The 18,916-nt window shown below is 46.3% G+C and overlaps 1 long non-coding RNA gene across 1 annotated transcript; it reads right to left on the reverse strand.

Annotated features, from left to right (window-relative positions):
• Positions 1–3,152: 3,152 nt before the first annotated feature.
• On the reverse strand, positions 3,153–8,734 carry LOC129695183 (uncharacterized). Its single transcript, XR_008723126.1, has 2 exons — positions 6,900–8,734; positions 3,153–4,924 (listed from the first exon to the last, which is right to left on the reverse strand). It is a non-coding gene; the product is annotated as an uncharacterized LOC129695183 (long non-coding RNA).
• Between the last annotated feature and the right edge of the window lie 10,182 nt (positions 8,735–18,916).

Consider the following 18,916-nt stretch of genomic DNA (forward strand, 5'->3'; position numbering starts at 1 on the left):
TATGGAGAGAAGACAGGTATGGGATACTGAGTTGGATGATCAGCCATGATCATATTGAATGGCGGTGCAGGCTCGAAGGGCCGAATGGCCTACTCCTGCACCTATTTTCTATGTTTCTATGATAGTTGTAACCTGTCCTCATGCTGGTAGAGGTCAGCGCACCAGACTACCACGGCACCTCCTTTGTCGGCGGGTTTGATTACCTCGTCGGGGTTGCTGCACAGTGAGCGGAGGGCTGTATATTCGAGGGGGTAGAGGTTGGAGTGAGTAAGGTGAGTGGAAAATTTGAGGTGGTTGATGTTGAGCCGGCAGTTGGAAATGAAAAGGTCTAGAGAAATTAACGGGCTATCCAGAGGAGTCCAAGTGGAGGGGGTCAGTTGGAGAAGGGGGCATCACTGGGTGGTGAGAACTCCTTCCCATAGAAAAAGTCCCAGAGGCTGAAGCGATGGAAGAAGAGCTCCACATCGTGGTGGACGTGGAACTCGTTGAGGTGGGGGTGGAGAGGAACAAAGGTGAGGCCTCTGCTGAGGGCAGACCGTTCCGTATCGGAAAGGGGGAGGTCGGGGGGGGGATGATGTCTGGTGTGGGGATGGTGGGTGTTCAGAGAGGAGGGGAGCATGAGGACTATTGAATGGGTGGGAAGTAGCTGGGGCCACCTGGCTAAAAGGGGAAGGGGGGAGCCAGTGGAACAGCTTAAGGATAAGGGGGAAATCCTTTAAAACCGAGATGAGGAGAACTTTTTTCACACAGAGAGTGGTGAATCTCTGGAACTCTCTGCCACAGAGGGTAGTAGAGGCCAGTTCATTGGCTATATTTAAGAGGGAGTTAGATGTGGCCCTTGTGGCCAAGGGGATCAGAGGGTATGGAGAGAAGGCAGGTACGGGATACTGAGTTGGATGATCAGCCATGATCATATTGAATGGCGGTGCAGGCTCGAAGGGCCGAATGGCCTACTCCTGCACCTAATTTCTATGTTTCTATGAACCCCCACTGAGGTTCCATGTAGAGGGGGGGGAGCAGTAGGACCCAGCAGAGTCAGGCCTCGTGGTGTGCGAGCCTGCATCGTGGAGGCTGTGGGCCCGGTGCTGAGTCTGGGACTCAGGTAAGGCAAGGGCTGCGGCCCGCTGGTGGGCGGTGGAGTGCCGAGTCACTGGTGGGGGCTCGCGGGGCTCTGCAGTCCGGGTCGTAGGTTGGCGATGGAGGGACGGTCTCTGCCATAATAATATCCATTACTTGGCCTCCACAGCCCTCTGTGGCAAAGAATTCCAGATTCACCACCTTCTGGCTAAATAAATTTCTCCTCATCTCCTTCCTAAAGGAACATCCTTTAATTCTGAGGTTACGACCTCTGGTCCCAGACTCTCCCACTAGTGGAAACATACTCCTCACCAGTGGCGGAAAACCCGGTGGGGCAAGGGGACACACACGTGTTTTGAGAGGAGGGGGACAATTTCCCCCCCACCCCCGATTTTTGTAATCCAGATTTTAAAACCCGGTGAAATCTCCACTTTCCACGAGACTGGGCGGTTAGACTGATCGAAGGCACCGATTGGACGAGAGAGACGTCGGTCAGCAGGCAATGGGGGCGGGACATGATGATTGAGTGTGAGAAGCAGTGCTAAATGCAGCTCAACTCTGCCCCTCCCGCCAGGTTAACCTACTGCCCTGCCTGGACTTAAGGGAAATATGGCCCAGGCTTACAGCCAGTGCGGAGAAGCAGCGCTAGCTCCACGGCTCCGGACTGGTATTCCGGCAGTCCAGGCAGGGCTGTAAGTTAACCCAGCGAGACAGACAGAGTTGAGCTGCATTTAACCATATAACCATATAACAATTACAGCACGGAAACAGGCCATCTCGGCCCTACAAGTCCATGCCGAACAAATTTTTTTTTCCCTTAGTCCCACACCTGCCTGCACTCGTACCATAACCCTCCATTCCCTTCTCATCCATATGCCTATCCAATTTATTTTTAAATGATACCAATGAACCTGCCTCCAGCACTTCCACTGGGAGCTCATTCCACACCGAGCTGAGTAATCACCGTTTCACCATGGGCCTCAAAGAAAAGCTTGTCTCCGAAGCCTTGTGTGTGAGTGTGCGCATGCGCGCGAGCGAGGTTCACCGGGCCAACAGAAGCCTCCGAAGCCTTGTGTCTGAGTGTGCGCATGCGCGCGAGCGAGGCCGCCAAGAAATTGTGTCCCCCGTCCCCTCCATATTTTGATCGCGATTTCCGTCACTGCTCCTCACATCCACTCTATCCAAGCCTTTCACTATTATGTACGTTTCAATGAGGTTCCCCCTCTTTCTTCCAAACTCCAATGAGTGCAGGCCCAGTGCCGACAAACGCTCATCATATGTTAACCTAGGCATCAATCTGGGATCATTCTTGTAAACCTTTAGACCCTCTCCAGGACCAGCACATCCTTCCTCACATATGCTGCCCAAAATGGCTCACAATATTCCAAATGCAGCCTGACCAGCACCTTATAGCCTCAGCATGACATCCCCGTTTTTTGTATACTAGCCCTCTTGAAATAAATGCATTGCTTTTGCGACTTGCAGACTAACCTTTTGGGAATCCTGCACCAGCATTCCCAAGTACCTTTCCACATCTGATTTCTGGATTCTCTCCCCATTTAGAAAATAGTCTACGCCTTTATTCCTACTACCAAAATGCATGACTCCACACTTTGCTACACTTTTGCCACTTCTCTGCCCACTCACCCAACCTGCCCGTCCATCTGCAGAATCCCTGCTTTCTCTGCACTACCTGCCCCTCCACCTATTTTCGTATCATCTGTAAACTTGGCCACAAAGACTTCAATCCCTCCTCGATCATTAATATACAACGTGAAGATTAGTGGCCCCAGCGCCGACCACTGCGGAACTCCGCGACTCACTGGCGGCCAACCAGTAAAAGCCCCCTTTATTGCCACTCTTTGTCTTCTGCCACCCAGCCATGTCTGCCCTTTGACACCATGAGCTCTCGTCTTCCTCAGCAGCCTCAACATTGTAATTCGTTTCCATTAAGATTTAGTGCAAGATGTATCAAGCAATATTCTACATGCTGTAGTCTAATTTGGCCTTTCCAATTTAGTGTCTATGTTTCATTCATCTGCTTTCAACTGGAAAAAAAAACGTTGAAATAACTTGTTGGCAACCAGTTTATTTTACGCAATGCATGATCCCGAATCCTATGGAATCCAATGGGTGTACACATTATCAGGGCAAGTTGGCATGTAGTAAAGGTGATGCTACGGTTGTTATGGGAGATTTCAACATGCAGGAAGACTGGGAAAATCAGGTTGGGACTGGACCCCAAGAAAGGGAGTTTGTAGAGTGCCTCCGTGCTGGATTCTTAGAGCAGCTTGTATGGAGCCCAAACATATAAGATTATTAAGGGTTTGGACACGCTAGAGGCAGGAAACCTGTTCCCGATGTTGGGTGAGTCCAGAACCAGGGGCCACAGTTTAAGAATAAGGAGTAAGCCATTTAGAACGTAGACGAGGAAACACTTTTTCACACAGAGTTGTGAGTCTGCGGTATTCTCTGCTTCAGAGGGCAGTGGAGGCCGGTTCTCTGGAGCTAGATAGGGCTCTTAAAGATAGCAGAGTCACGGGGTAAGGGGAGAAGGCAGGAACGAGGTACTGATTGGGGATGATCAGCCATGATCACATTGAATGGCGGTGCTGGCACGAAGGGCTGAATGGCCTACTCCTGCACCTATTGTCTACAGTAGCGCAAGGTATATAAAAAAAATATTCGGTATGCTGCAAACAGCTGACTTGGCGTTCCAATGGAGAATAACTAAGTTACATTCATCTGCCATTAACTGAAGTTGACTGTATAACACGTGTTACATGCACCAAATATTATGTGATTCATGTTTCCAAATCTATTGGAAAAATGTATCTAGTTGTGAAACCTCGCATGAAAGGTTAGTGCAACATTTTAGGTACAGCGCAGCATCAAAGCAAAGCAGAGCTCTTTTATAAAGGAGGTCGGAAAATTGACCAAAAATATTCCCACTGCATCGATGGTGATGTTTATTCAAGAGTCAAGGGTGTTTTATTGTCACAAGTCCCGGATGGGACAATTAAATTCTTACTTGCTGCAGCACAACAGAATATGTGAATATGCAAACATAGTACATAATGGGGCAAGAGAAAAAAAAGTTCAATAAATAACAAATATAGTGCAATAATAATATACTCTGTTGCAGTTCAGAGCTTATTTGTTGTTGTGTTTAACAGCCTGATGGCTGCAGGGAAGAAGCTGTTCCTGAATCTGGACGTTAGTTTTCAGGCTCCTGTAAATTCTTCCTGATGGCAATGCTGAAACGAGTGTGTGGCAAGGATGGTGTGGGTCTGATGATTTTGGCTGCCTTTTTGAGGCAGGGACTATGATAGATTCCTTTGACGGTGGATCGGTCAAAGCCGGTGATGGACTGGGCAGTGTCACAACTTTTTGTAGACCTTTTCGCTCCTGGACGTTCAAGTTGCCGAACCAGGCCACGATGCAACCTGTCAGAATGCTCTCTACCGTGCACCTGTAGAAGTTTAGGAGAAACCTCTTCCGACACCGCCGTAATCTTCTCAGGAAGCAGTCGCTGATGTGCCTTCTTTATAATTGCACCAGTGTGCTGGGTCCAGGAAGGTTCTTCGGGAATATGCACACCTAGCAGTTTTTGCCCCTCTCCACCATCGTCCCATTGATGTGAACAGGATTGTGGGTCCTCATCCTTCCCCACCCAAAGTCCACAATTAGTTCCTTGGTCTTACTGATGTTGAGAGCCAGGTTGTTGTGCTGGCACCATTTGGACAGTCGGTCAATTCATTCTGATGTTCAGATCGCCACGGTCAGCTTCGACCTGCATCCTTGCAGCTGCTTTGCTCCATTCGAACTGAACTGATTCCCCCGGAACCTGAAGCAGAATGAGGAATAAAGGGGAAATTAACAAATTGCGCAACAGGGCCAATAAAACTAGGATAGCCAATAGACAATAGGTGCAGGAGTAGGTCATTCGGCCCTTCCAGCCAGCACCACCATTCAATGTGATCATGGCTGATCATCCCCAAACAGTAACCCGTTCCTGCCTTCTCCACTTATCCCCTGACTCCGCTATCTTTAAGAGCCCTATCTAGCTCTCTCTTGAAAGTATCCAGGGAACAAGTTAGGGCTTTATTCTTTGGAGCGCAGAAGGTTAAGGGGGGACTTGATAGAGGTTTTTTAAATGATGAGAGGGATAGATAGAGTTGACGTGGAAAAGCTTTTCCCACTGAGAGTAGGGAAGATTCAAACAAGGGGACATGACATGAGAATTAAGGGACTGAAGTTTAGGGGTAACATGAGGGGGAACTTCTTTACTCAGAGAGTGGTAGCTGTGTGGAATGAGCTTCCAGTGAAGGTGGTGGAGGCAGGTTCGTTTTTATCATTTAAAAAAAAATTGGATAGTTATATGGATGGGAAGGGAATGGAGGGTTATGGTCTGAGCGCAGGTATATGGGACTAGGGGAGATTATGTGTTCGGCACGGACTAGAAGGGTCGAGATGGCCTGTTTCCGTGCTGTAATTGTTATATGGTTATATGGAACCGCCTACACTACCCTCTGAAGCAGAGAATTCCACAGACAATTCCACAGGTTGGGATGGCAACACAGATAAATCATCAACAAGGCCCTGGCTCCACTGTCATTTTCTTGAACATTAACATTTTCTTGAACCTTTGATAAGGTCCCGCACGGGAGACTGGTGACTAAATTTAGAGCACATGGTATTGGGGGTAGGGTGTTGACATGGATAGAAAATTGGTTGGCAGACCGGAAGCAAAGAGTAGGAGTGAACGGGTCCTTTTCAGAATGGCAGGCAGTGGCGAGTGGAGTGCCGCAAGGCTCAGTGTTGGGGCCGTAACTGTTTACCATATATATTAATGATTTGGAAGAGGGAATTAGGAGCAACACTAGCAAGTTTGCGGATGACACAATGCTGGGTGGCAGAGTGAGCTGTGAAGAGGATGTTAGGAGGTTGCAGGGTGACCTGGACAAGTTGAGTGAGTGGGCAGATGCGTGGCAGATGCAGTATAATATAGATAAATGTGAGGTTATCCACTTTGGTGGCAAAAACAAGGGGGCATATTATTATCTCAATGGGGTTAGGTTAGGTAAGGGGAGATGCAGCGAGACCTGGGCGTCCTAGTACACCGGTCACTGAAGGTTGGCTTACAGGTACAGCAGGCAGTGAAGAAAGCTAATGGATTTCATTATAGGAGTAAAGAGGTTCATCTGCAGCTGCATAGGGCTCTGGTGAGACCACATCTGGACTATTGTGTAGTTTTGGTCTCCTAATTTGGGGAATTTGTGATATTTTCTCCTTGTGATTGAGGCAGTGCAGCGTAGGTTCACAAGATTGATCCCTGGGATGGCGGGACTGTCACATGAGGAAAGATTGAAAAGACTAGGCTTGTATTCACAGGAGTTTAGAAGGATGTGGGGGAATTTCTTATAGAAACATATAAAATTATAAAAGGACTGGACAAGCTAGATGCAGGAAAAAAAAATCCAATGTTGGGCGAGTCCAGAACCAGGGGCCACAGTCTGAGAATAAAGGGGAGGTCATTTAAGACTGAGGTGAGAAAAAACCTTTTTTACCCACAGAGTTGTGAATTTATGGAATTCCCTGCCACAGAGGGCAATGGAAGCCAAGTCACTGGATAGATTTAAGAGAGAGTTAGATAGAGCTCTAGGGGCTGGTGGAGTCAAGGGATATGGGGAGAAGGCAGGCGCGGGTTATTGATAGGGGACGATCAGCCATGATCACAATGAATGGCGGTGCTGGCTAGAAGGGCTGAATGGCCTCCTCCTGCACCTGTTTTCTATGTTTCTATTAAGGCAAACACTCACCCGATCCACTGCAGACTCGGGAGAGCCAGTGTGAGGCGGCAGAGAGCGGGGACTGATCGCTCCGAGAACGAGTTTGATCCCAGTTCCACGTCAGTCACTGAGCACTTTGCGCTGAGAGCGGCGACGAGATCCTCCGTGCAAGAATCTGTGAGACCATTCCCCCACAGCCTGGAAATGAGAGAATGTTCAGGTAGCAGACGGAGAGACAGGAGATGGAGCTAATCCCCAGTGTTTATCTATAACACATCCCATTACTGACATACAACCTGGAACAGTGAGGCACGTTTCCCTTTTACCGCACATCTGTGTCATACATGATTGCAAGTTAATCTCCTGTGACTGCACACGATCGATATAGCTGCAATCTCTTCAATCATGTGTCTCCTAAATGCCTCTTCACCGTCACTACCTATTTGATAACACCATCCCCCCTCACCGCATGTACCCTTGGGGTAGCGCATTGTCCGGCTCCTCCAACCTTTCTTTGTCTGATCATAAAGCTATGCTCTCTCATATCCCACTATCTTTGCACAAATCATTGCAGAACACCATCGGTCCTCCAGCTGCTCTCCCCGTGACCTGCGTGGGTTTTCTCCGAGATGTTCGGTTTCTTCGCACCATCCAAAGAGGTTTAGGTTTGTAGGTTAATTGGCTGGGTATAAATGTGAAAATTGTCCCTCATGTTTGTAGGATAGTGTTAATGTGTGTGGCTCACTGGTCGGCCTGGACCCGCTGGGCCGTTTCCGCGCCTGTTTCCGCGCTGTATTGCAAAACTACAACTAAACTGATAACGCCCTTTCGATTTTTTGTGGGTAAGCCTGATCAGAATCCAAGCTACCAAATCACCATGGATCCCATACACCTCAATCTAAAGGATCAGCTTACCCGGCAACACGTGCCTTGCCAGACTACATCCACGGCCCGTACGTCAACAATCACCAGCATTCCTCAAAAAAGACAAGCAAGTTGGATTCGGTTGGAAAGAATGCCGAGAAGATTTACAAGAATACTGCAAAGGATTGAGGGGCCGGAGCTATAGAGTTTTGGCAGGATTGGATTTTATTCCCTGGAGCACAAGAGCACGAGGGAGTGATCTTAGAGGAGATTCAAATAACGAGGAGGCATTTAATGCACAGATTCTTCTTCTAAGGAAGGCGATTCCAGAACCAGAGAGCATAAGTTTGTTAAGAAGGGGAAGATTTAATCAAAATCCGACGGGCAACTTTTTTGTGCAGAGGGTGGTGGGTAAATGGAACGAGCCACAAGAGAAAGTAGATGAAATGTTAACTATCCATCAGAAATGTAACCGGTCCATGAACTCCAGGGATGCTGCCTGACTGGCTGAGTTACTCCTGTACTTTGTGCCTGTTTTGTACAGTACCATTTGCAATTCATTATTTCATCTCCTAATATTGTGAAACCTGCATCAACTCTGCTCCTGTCACCTCAAAGCTATGTTTCTGGAATTTGATATTTGCATCCCAGGAAAAAACAACAAAAATCACAACTATGTTCCTTGGAAAAAGCCTCTGCACCATTTCCAAAGCACCCACATTCTTCCTGTACTGGAGCAATCAGGAAAGCACCCCGTACTCCAGACTCAGCCTCAACAAAGTCCTGTAACGTTGCACTATGACCTTCGGATGCTTATACTCAGTGCCCCCAACAGTGAAGGCAAGCATACCATTCCTTTCTTTACCACTCTATCTACTTGCGTTGCTGTCTTCAATGAGATATGGACCCCAAAATCGCTGTGCATCGGAGCAGTGCAGGATCTTGCCATTATATATTTACCCTCTGAATTCTAATCGGCAAATTACAACTCCTCTGAGCCCTTGCTCAGCTTTTAACTCGAATATCCCCCCCCCCCCCCCCATTTCTGTAGCTGTTCCATGTCCCGCTGTATACCGTGACAGTCTATCCATCATCAGGTCATAAGTGATAGCATGTAAGTAAGTAAGTTTACTGGCCAAGTATTCACATACAAGGAATTTGCCTTGGCGTTCCGTCCACAAGTAACAACATGACATACAGTGACAGTTACGAATGACCAAGAAAACACTAAACATTAATAATAATAAAACATTAATGATAAAACACCATTGATCAAACGTGTGAACCAGCAAAATACCAGATCAAAGGGAGGCTACAGATTTTTGGCTGTTGAGTAGAGCAACTACTCGTGGATAAAAACTGTTTTATGTCTGGCTGTGGCAGCTTTGACAGTCCGGAGTCGCCTTCCAGAGGGAAGTGATTCAAAGAGTTTGTGGCCAGGGTGAGAGGGGTCAGAGATGATCTTGCCCGCTCGCTTCCAGGCCCTTGCAGTAGAGTAGAATTTGGCCATTCAATCATGGCTGATCTATCTCTTCCTCTGAACCCCATTCTCCTGCCTTCTCGCCATAACGTCTGACACCTGAACTAATCAATAATCAATAATGTATTTCCTCTGCCTTAAAAAATAACAAAGAAATACCATTCATGTAAACCTCCTCTGGACTATCCCCAGAGCCAGCACATCCTTCCTCAGATATGGTGCCCACAATTACATTATTCCAAATGCGGCATTATCAGCTCCTTATAGAGCCTCAACATTACATCCCTGTTTTTGTATACAAGCCCTCTTGAAATAAATGCTAGCATTATGTTTGCTTTCTTTACTACTGATTCGACCTGCAGATTAACCTTTTGGGAATTCTGCACCTGCACTCCCAAGTCCCTTTGCAGCTCCTATTTCTGGATTCTTTCCAGTTAGAAAATAGTCCACGCCTTTATTCCTACCACTAACATGCATCACTCCACACTTTGCTGCACCATATTCCATCTGCCACTTTTCTGCCCATTCTCCCAACCTGTACAGAGTCCTTGCTTTCTCTACACTATCTGCCCCTCTACCTATTTTCGTATCATCCCCAAAAACGACCTCAAAGCCTTCAATCCCCTCATCCATATCAATAACATCAGACTGAGACCCCACCAGTCCTGTTGTCATCTGCAAACTTACTAACCAATCCATCTTCGTTTGCGTCCAAGACATTTATCGGGCAGGTTTGCTAATGCTACTCGTGTGGGGTTTAAACTAGATTGGCAGGAGGGTGGGATCTCATGCAGGACAGCGGCAGGTGAGAGGTTAGAAGTTGGTATGGAGGGTAGTGACGGAAAGGTTAGTGGACAGAATAGGCAGATGAAAGGTGGAGAGCGAGCGTAGGTTTAAACTGCACGTATTTTAATGCAAGGGGCCTGACGGGCAAAGCAGATGAGCTTTGGGCATGGATAGGTATGAGTCACTGGGATGTTGCAGCCATTACAGAAACCTGGTTAAGAGAGGGGCAGGACTGAAAGCTCACTGTTCCCGGGGTACAGGAGCTTCAGGAGAGACAGGGGTGAGGGAAAAGAAGAGGGGTTGCATTGTTGGTTAAGGAGGATGTCACGGCAGTGTTCAGAGGTGACATTACGGACGGTTCGTCCTAGTGAGGCTATATGGGTGGAGCTGAGGAACAAGAAAGGGATGATCACCTTGTTGGGGGTGTACTACAGACCCCCGAATAGTCAACGGGAATTAGAAGAACAAATGTGGCAGGAGATTGCTCAACTGGGGAAAGGCCAACTTTGAGGGTATGAGAGAAGGTCTCGATCAAGTTGGCTGGAGCAGGTTTTTTGAGGGAAAAGGAACATCAGCCAAGTGGGATGTTTTTTAAAGTGTGCTGACAAAAGCTCAGGATATGTACATCCCTGTTAGAGTGAAGGGCAAAGCAGGCAAATGAAAGGAAGCTTTGGCTGACGAGGGGAATTAAGGCATTGGTCATAAACAAGGATGTATGGGACAGTGTATCTCTGGAGGAGTTTCAGGAACTAAGGAGTAAACCGTTAAAGGAAATCAGAAGGGCAAAAAAAGGGATAGGAGATAGCTCTAAGTAGCATTAAGGCCAATCCCAAAAGATTCTATTAATACATAAGGGGAAAAAAGGGTAACTAGAGAGAGAATGGGACCTTTCAGGAAACAAAGCGGTCATCTCTGTGTGGACCACAGGAGATGGGCAAGGTCCTCAGTGAGTATTTCTCCTCTGTATTTATCGAAGAGAAAGACAGTAGGACGGAGGAACTTGGAGCAGTCAATGGAAGTGTCTTGAGAGCAGTCAGTGTTACCATCGAAGAAGTACTGAAGGTATCATCATGTATGAAGTTAGACAAATATCTCCAGGGCCTCATCATATATATCCGAGGATGTTGTGGAAAACTAGAGAGGAAATTGCAGGAGCCCTGGTTGAAATTTACCAGTCGTCCTTAATTACAGGGAAGGAGCCGGAAGACTGCAGGGTGGCAAATATTGTGCCTCTATTCAAGAAGGGCTGCAGGGAAAATAGTAACATAGAAACATTGAAATTAGGTGCAGGAGTAGGCCATTCGGCCCTTCGAGCCTGCACCGCCATTCAATATGATCATGGCTGATCATCCAACTCAGTATCCCGTACCTGCCTTCTCTCCATACCCTCTGATCCCCTTAGCCACATCTAACTCCCTCTTAAATATAGCCAATGAACTGGCCTCGACTACCCTCTGCGGCAGAGAGTTCCAGAGATTCACCACTCTCTGTGTGAGAAACGTTCTTCTCATCTCGGTTTTAAAGGATTTCCCCCTTATCCTTAAGCTGTGACCCCTTGTCCTGGACTTCCCCAACATCGGGAACAATCTTCCTGCATCTAGCCTGTCCAACCCCTTAAGAATTATGTAAGTTTCTATAAGATCCCACTCTCAATCTCAAAGGATCTCTAAATTTCTAGAGAGTATAACCAAGTCTATCCAGTCTTTCTTCATAAGACAGTCCTGACATCCCAGGAATCAGTCTGGTGAACCTTCTCTGCACTCCCTCTATGCCAATAATGTCCTTCCTCAGATTTGGAGACCAAAACTGTACGCAATACTCCAGGTGTGGTCTCACCAAGACCCTGTACAACTGCAGTAGAACCTCCCTGCTCCTATACTCAAATCCTTTTGCTATGAAAGCTAAATGCTGGGAACTATAGGCCGGTGGGCTTAACATCTGTGCTTGGAAAGCTACCAGAGTATTCTGAGGGATAGGTTATATAGGCATTTGTATGGGCAAGGGCTGAATAGGAATACTCAGCATGGTTTGTACGTGGGAGGTCGTGTCTCACAAATCTGATTGTATTTTTGAAGACGTGACCAAAAAGGTCGATGAGAGCAGAGCTGTAGATTTTATTAAGGCATTCGACGAGGTTCCGCATGGTAGGCTGCTATGAAAGGTTAGATTGCATGGGATCCAAGGAGAGATAGGTGAATGGATCGAAGCAGAGTGTGATGGTGGAAGGTTGCTTCTTGGATTGGAGGCCTGTGACTAGTGGTGTGTCTCAGGGTTCGTGGCTGGGCCCGTTATAGTTTGTCATCGACATCAATAACCATATAACCATATAACAATTACAGCACGGAAACAGGCCATCTCGGCCCTACAAGTCCGTGCCGAACAATTTTTTTTTCCCCTTAGTCCCACCTGCCTGCACTCACACCATAACCCTCCATTCCCTTCTCATCCATATGCATATCCAATTTATTTTTAAATGATACCAATGAACCTGCCTCCACCACTTCCACTGGAAGCTCATTCCACACCGCTACCACTCTCTGAGTAAAGAAGTTTCCCCTCATATTACCCCTAAACTTCTGTCCCTTAATTCTGAAGTCATGTCCTCTTGTTTGAATCTTCCCTATTCTCAAAGGGAAAAGCTTGTCCACATCAACTCTGTCTATCCCTCTCATCATTTTAAAGACCTCTATCAAGTCCCCCCTTAACCTTCTGCGCTCCAGAGAATAAAGACCTAACTTATTGAACCTATCTCTGTAACTTAGCTGTTGAAACCCAGGCAACATTCTAGTAAATCTCCTCTGCACTCTCTCTATTTTGTTGACGTCAATGATTTGGATGAGAACATATAGGGCAAGATTAGTAAATTTGCCGATGATACAAAAGTGGGTGATTTTTAAGATAGTGAAGATAGTTATGAAAGATTGCAGCAGGATATTGATCGATTGGTCAGGTGGGCTGAGGAATGGTTGATGGTATTTAATCCAGAGAAATGTGAGGTGTTGCATTTTTGGGACGTTTAACAAAGGCAGGACCTACACAGTAAATGGTAGGTTCCTGGGGAGTGTTGTGGAGGAGAGGCCTGGTGCATGGTTCCTTGACTGTCGAGTCACAGGTAGATAAGGTGGTCAAAGGATCTTTTGGTACATTGGCCTTCATCAGTCAGAGTATTGAGTATAGAAGTTGGGAGGTCATATTGGAGTTGTAAGGGCCTGTCCCACTTGGGCGTCATTTGTGTGTCACACTGGCGGTGCGCGAGGATTTTGAGAATCCCAAAATCGTGCTTCATGGCGCGTAAATTACGCGCAAATAACGCCCAAGTGGGACAGGCCCTGTACAAGACGTTGGTGAGACTACAGAGTATCATGTTCAGTTCTGGGCACCATGTTATAGATACGTTTTTGTCAAGCTTGAAAGGTCAGAGAAGATTTACGAGGACGGTGCCAGGACTAAACAGTATGAGCTATAGGGGGAGTTTGAGTACGTTGGGTCTCCATTCCGTGGAGCTCAAGGTGATCTTATAGAGGGGTATAAATTCATGAGGAATAAATTGGGTAGATGCACAGAATCTCTTGCCCAGAGTAGGGGAGTCGAGGACCAGAGGACATAGGTTCAAGGTGAAGGGGAAAAGATTTAATAGGAATCCGAGGGGTAACATTTTCACTCAAAGGGTGGTGAGTGTATGAAACAAGCTGCCAGGGGAGGTAGTTGAGGCTGATACTCTCCCAATGTTTAAGAAACTGTTAGACAGGTACATGGATGGGACAGGTTTGGAAGGATATGGACCAAACGCAGGCAGGTGGTGCTAGGACATGTTGGCCAGTGTGGGGAAGTTGGGCTGAAGGCCCTGTTTCCACACTGTTTCACTCTATCTGTCTCTTGAGCAACAGAGGTTCCAACAAAGATCCCAGCGGAATTCCAATGGGCATTGGCCTGCATCCTGAATGATGTCCTTCCAACATAATCCACTGTGATCCATTTGGGAATCCATACAACCAAGTCACTGTCATTCCCATGCATCTTATTCTTCTGAATCGGGCTACCAGAGTATCTATCAAACGCCTTCCAAAAATCCACGTAGAATAACAACCACCACCGATCATCGTAATCTCCTCAAAAAACCCGATCACATAAGTAGGATGCCATCTGCCACGTGTGAAGCCATGTCCCCAATAAAGAGACTCTTTTCCAAAATGGGAATCAATCCTTTCCCGAAGAATTATCTTAAATAGCTTTCCTACCACGGAAGTATTGCTAACCGCCCTATAATTGCCTGAATTTTCTCCACTTGCATCTTAAACTAATGAACATTAGATACTCTCCCGTTAACCATATAACCATATAACAATTACAGCACGGAAACAGGCCATCTCGACCCTTCTAGTCTGTGCCGAACACATAATCTCCCCTAGTCCCATATGCCTGCGCTCAGACCATAACCCTCCATTCCCTTCCCATCCATATAACTATCCAATTTATTTTTAACCTGCCTCCACCACCTTCACTGGCTCATTCCACACAGCTACCACTCTCTGAGTAAAGAAGTTCCCCCTCATGTTACCCCTAAACTTCAGTCCCTTAATTCTCATGTCATGTCCCCTTGTTTGAATCTTCCCTACTCTCAGTGGGAAAAGCTTTTCCACGTCAACTCTGTCTATCCCTCTCATCATTTTAAAAACCTCTATCAAGTCCCCCCTTAACCTTCTGCGCTCCAAAGAATAAAGCCCTAACTTGTTCAACCTTTCTCTGTAACTTAGTTGCTGAAACCCAGGCAACATTCTAGTAAATCTCTTCTGTACTCTCTCTATTTTGTTGACATCCTTCCTATAATTAGGCGACCAAAATTGTACACCATACTCCAGAATTGGCCTCACCAATGCCTTGTACAATTTTAACATTACATCCCAACTTCTATACTCAATGCTCTGATTTATAAAGGCCAGCACACCAAAAGCTTTCTTTACCACCCTATCTACATGAGATTCCACTTTCAGGGAACTGTGCACAGTTATTCCCAGATCCCTCTGTTCACCTACATTCTTCAATTCCCTACCATTTACCATGTACGTCCTATTTTGATTTGTCCAGCCAAGATGTAGCACCTCACACTTATCAGCATTAAACTCCATCTGCCATCTTTCAGCCCACTCTTCCAACTGGCATAAATCTCTCTGTAGAATTTGAAACTCTACTTCTTACCCGCAACCCCACCTATCTTAGTATCATCTGCATACTTACTAATCCAATTTACCACACCATCATCCAGATCATTGATGTACATGACAAACAACAGTGGACCCAACACAGATCCATGTGGCACCCCACTAGTCGCTGGCCTCCAACCTGACAAACAACCATCCACCATTACTCTCTGGCATCTCCCATTCAGGCACTGTTGAATCCACCTTGCTACTCCTCCATTAATACCCAACCATTGCACCTTCTTAACCAACCTTCCATGAGGAACCTTGTCAAAGGCCTTACTGAAGTCCATATACACAACATCCACTGCTTTACCCTCATCAATTTCCCGAGTAACATCTTCAAAAAATTCAAGAAGATTAGTTAAACATGACCTTCGAGATTAGTTAAACATGACCTTAACCGTTCTCCAACAGTTTGCTCACTGCTCACATTTGCAATGTCCACAGTTTATTGAGTCACTTGGCTCAGCTCGTTTTCCAACACAGGTATGGAATTCGACTAGCCGCATACTAGACTGTTGAACTATTCTAGTCCACTCGGATTGGAATATTCACATACTGTTTTGTGAATGTTCTTGGATACACATAATAATTTATGATCCACCTAAGTATTTTGCACTGAATACCATACAGCAGGAAGTTAAAGTCACGCACAAAAAGGCAATGCTGCTTCTTTGTCATCATTCAGTAATCTCTCTACGTATCTGTACCTCCGTCTCATGCAGAGCTTCTTTAGATATGTTAAGGGAAAAAGAGTATTAAAGTCAATTGTTCGTCCCTTGAATGCAGACACGGGTGAAATTATTATGGGCAACAAGGAAATGACAGAAGAGTTGAATAGGTACTTCGGATCTGTCTTCACTAAGGAAGACACAAACAATCTCCTAGATGTACTGGAGGACAGAGGAACTAAGGGGGTAGAGGAACTGAAATAAATTTTCATTAGGCGAGAAATAGTATTGGGTAGGCTAATGGGACTGAAGGATGATAAATCCCCTGGGCCTGATGGTCTGCATCCCAGGGTCCTCAGGGAGGTGGCTCTAGAAATAGTGGACGCATTGGTGATCATTTTCCAATGTTCAATAGATTCAGGATCAGTTTCTGTGGATTGGGGGATAGCTAATGTTATCCCACTTTTCAAGAAAGGAGCGAGAGAGAAAACGGGAATTACAGACCAGTTAGCCTGACTTCGGTGGTGGGAAAGATGCTGGAGTCAATTATTAAAGAGGTAATAATGGGGCATTTGGATAGCAGTAGGCAGGTAGTGCAGGAGTCCCCTGTGGTCATCTCCCTCCTAAACAGGTATACCATTTTGGATACTGTTGGGGAGATGGCTCATCAGGGGAAGGCAGCAGCAGCCAAGTTCATGGCACCATGGGTGGCTCTGCGGCACAGGAGGAGAGAAAAAAGAGTGGAAGGGCAATAGTAATAGGGGATTCAATTGTAAGGGGAATAGATAGGTGTCTCTGCGGCCGCAAACGAGACTCCAGGGTGGTATGTTGCCTCCCTGGTGCAAGGGTCAGGGATGTCACTGAACGGCTGCAGAACATTCTGAGGGGGAAGGTGAACAGCCAGTTGTTGTGGTGCACATTGGCACCAACGATGTAGGTAAAAAAAGGGATGAGGTCCTACAAGGTGAATTTAGGGAGCTAGGAGATAAACTTAAAAGTAGGACCTCAAAGGTAATAATCTCTGGATTACTACCAGTGCCACGGGCTAGTCAGAGTAGAAATAGGAGGATATTGCAGATGAATACGTGGCTTGAAAAATGGTGCAAGGGGGGAGGATTCAAATTTCTAGGGCATTGGAACCAGTTCTGGGGGAGGTGGGACCAGTCCAAACAGGACGGTCTGCACCTGGGCTGGAATGGAACCAATGTCCTTAGGGGAGTGTTTGCTACTGCTGTCGGGGAGGATTTAAACTAATGTGGCGGGGGGGTGGGTGCAAGAGCAGAGGCACAGAGGGGTGTAAAATCAGGGTAGAAGCAATAGGTAGCAAGGTGAAAAGTAAAAGTGGCAGGCAGACAAAACCAGGGCAAAAATCAAAAAGGGCCACTTTCAACATAATTGTATAAGGGGTAAGAGTGTTGTAAAAACAAGCCTGAAGGCTTTGTATCTCAATGCAAGGAGAATTCGTAATAAATATGATATAGTTGGGATCACGGAGACATGGCTCCAGGGTGACCAAGGCTGGGAGCTGAATATCCAGGGATATTCAGTATTCAGGAGGGATAGACAGAAAGGAAAAGGAGGCGGGGTAGCGTTGCTGGTTAGAAAGGAGATTAAACCAATAGTAAGGAAGGACATTAGCTTGGAGGATGTGGAATCGATATGGGTAGAGCTGCGAAACACTAAGGGGCAGAGAACGCTAGGCGTTGTGTACAGGCCACCTAACAGTAGTAGTTGAGTTGGGGATGGCATCAAACAGGAAATTAGAAATGTGTGCAACAAAGGTAAAACAGTTATAATGGGTGACCTCAATCTACATATAGATTGGGTGAATCAAATTGGCAGGGGTGCTGAGGAAGAGGATTTCTTGGAATGTATGCGGGATAGTTTTCTAAACCAACATGTAGATGGAACCAACGAGAGAGCAGGCTATTCTAGGCTGGGTATTGAGTAATGAGGAAGGAAGTCTTGTAGTGCGTGGCCCCTTGGGCAAGAGTGACCATAATATGGTTGAGTTCCTCATTAGGATGGAGTGTGACATTGTTAATTCAGAAACAAGGACAAAACGACAAAAGGCGTAATTAGGAAAGGGGAAATAGATTATGAAAGAAAACTGGCAGGGAACATAAAAACTGACTGCAAAAGTTTTTATAGATATGTGAAATGGAAAAGATTAGTTAAAACAAATGCAGGTCCCTTGCAGTCAGAAACAGGCAAATTGAATATGGGGAACATGACATGTACTTTCAGAAGGCTTTCGACAAGGTCCCACTTAAGAGGTTAGTATGCAAACTTAAAGCACACAATATTGGGGGTTCAGTATTTTTTTGTGGATAGAGAGCTGGCTGGCAGACAGGAAGCAAAGAGTAGGAGTAAACGGTCCTTTTCAGAATTGCAGACAGTTACTAATGGGGTACGGCAAGGCTCAGTGCTGGGACCCCAGCTATTTACAATATATATTAATGATCTGGATGAGGGAATTGAATGCAACATCTCCAAGTTTACGGATGACACGAAGCTGGGGGGCAGTGTTAGCTGAGAAGGGGATGCTAGGAGGCTGCAAGGTGACTTGGATAGGTTGGGTGAGTGGGCAAATGCATGGCAGATGCAGTATAATGAGGATAAATGTGAGGTTATCCACTTTGTTGGCAAAAACAGGAAAGTAGACCATTATCTGAATGGTGGCCGATTAGGAAAAGGGGAGATGCAACAAGACCTGGGTGTCATGGTACACCAGTCATTGAAAGTAGGCATGCAGGTGCAGCAGGCAGTGAAGAAAGCAAATGGTATGTTAGCATTCATAGCGAAAGGATTTGAGTATAAGAGCAGGGAGGTTCTACTGCAGTAGTACAGGGTCTTGGTGAGACCACACCTGGAGTATTGAGTACAGTTTTGGCCTCCTAATCTGAGGAAAGACATTCTTGCCATAGAGGGAGTACAGAGAAGGTTCACCACACTGATTCCAGGGATGTCAGGACTTTCATATGAAGAAAGGCTGGAGAGACTCGGCTTGTACTCGCTAGAATTTAGAAGAATGAGGGGGGATCT

Source organism: Leucoraja erinacea, unplaced genomic scaffold (genome assembly GCF_028641065.1).
Source record: "Leucoraja erinacea ecotype New England unplaced genomic scaffold, Leri_hhj_1 Leri_979S, whole genome shotgun sequence".
In the NCBI taxonomy this organism is placed as follows: Eukaryota; Metazoa; Chordata; class Chondrichthyes; order Rajiformes; family Rajidae; genus Leucoraja; species Leucoraja erinaceus.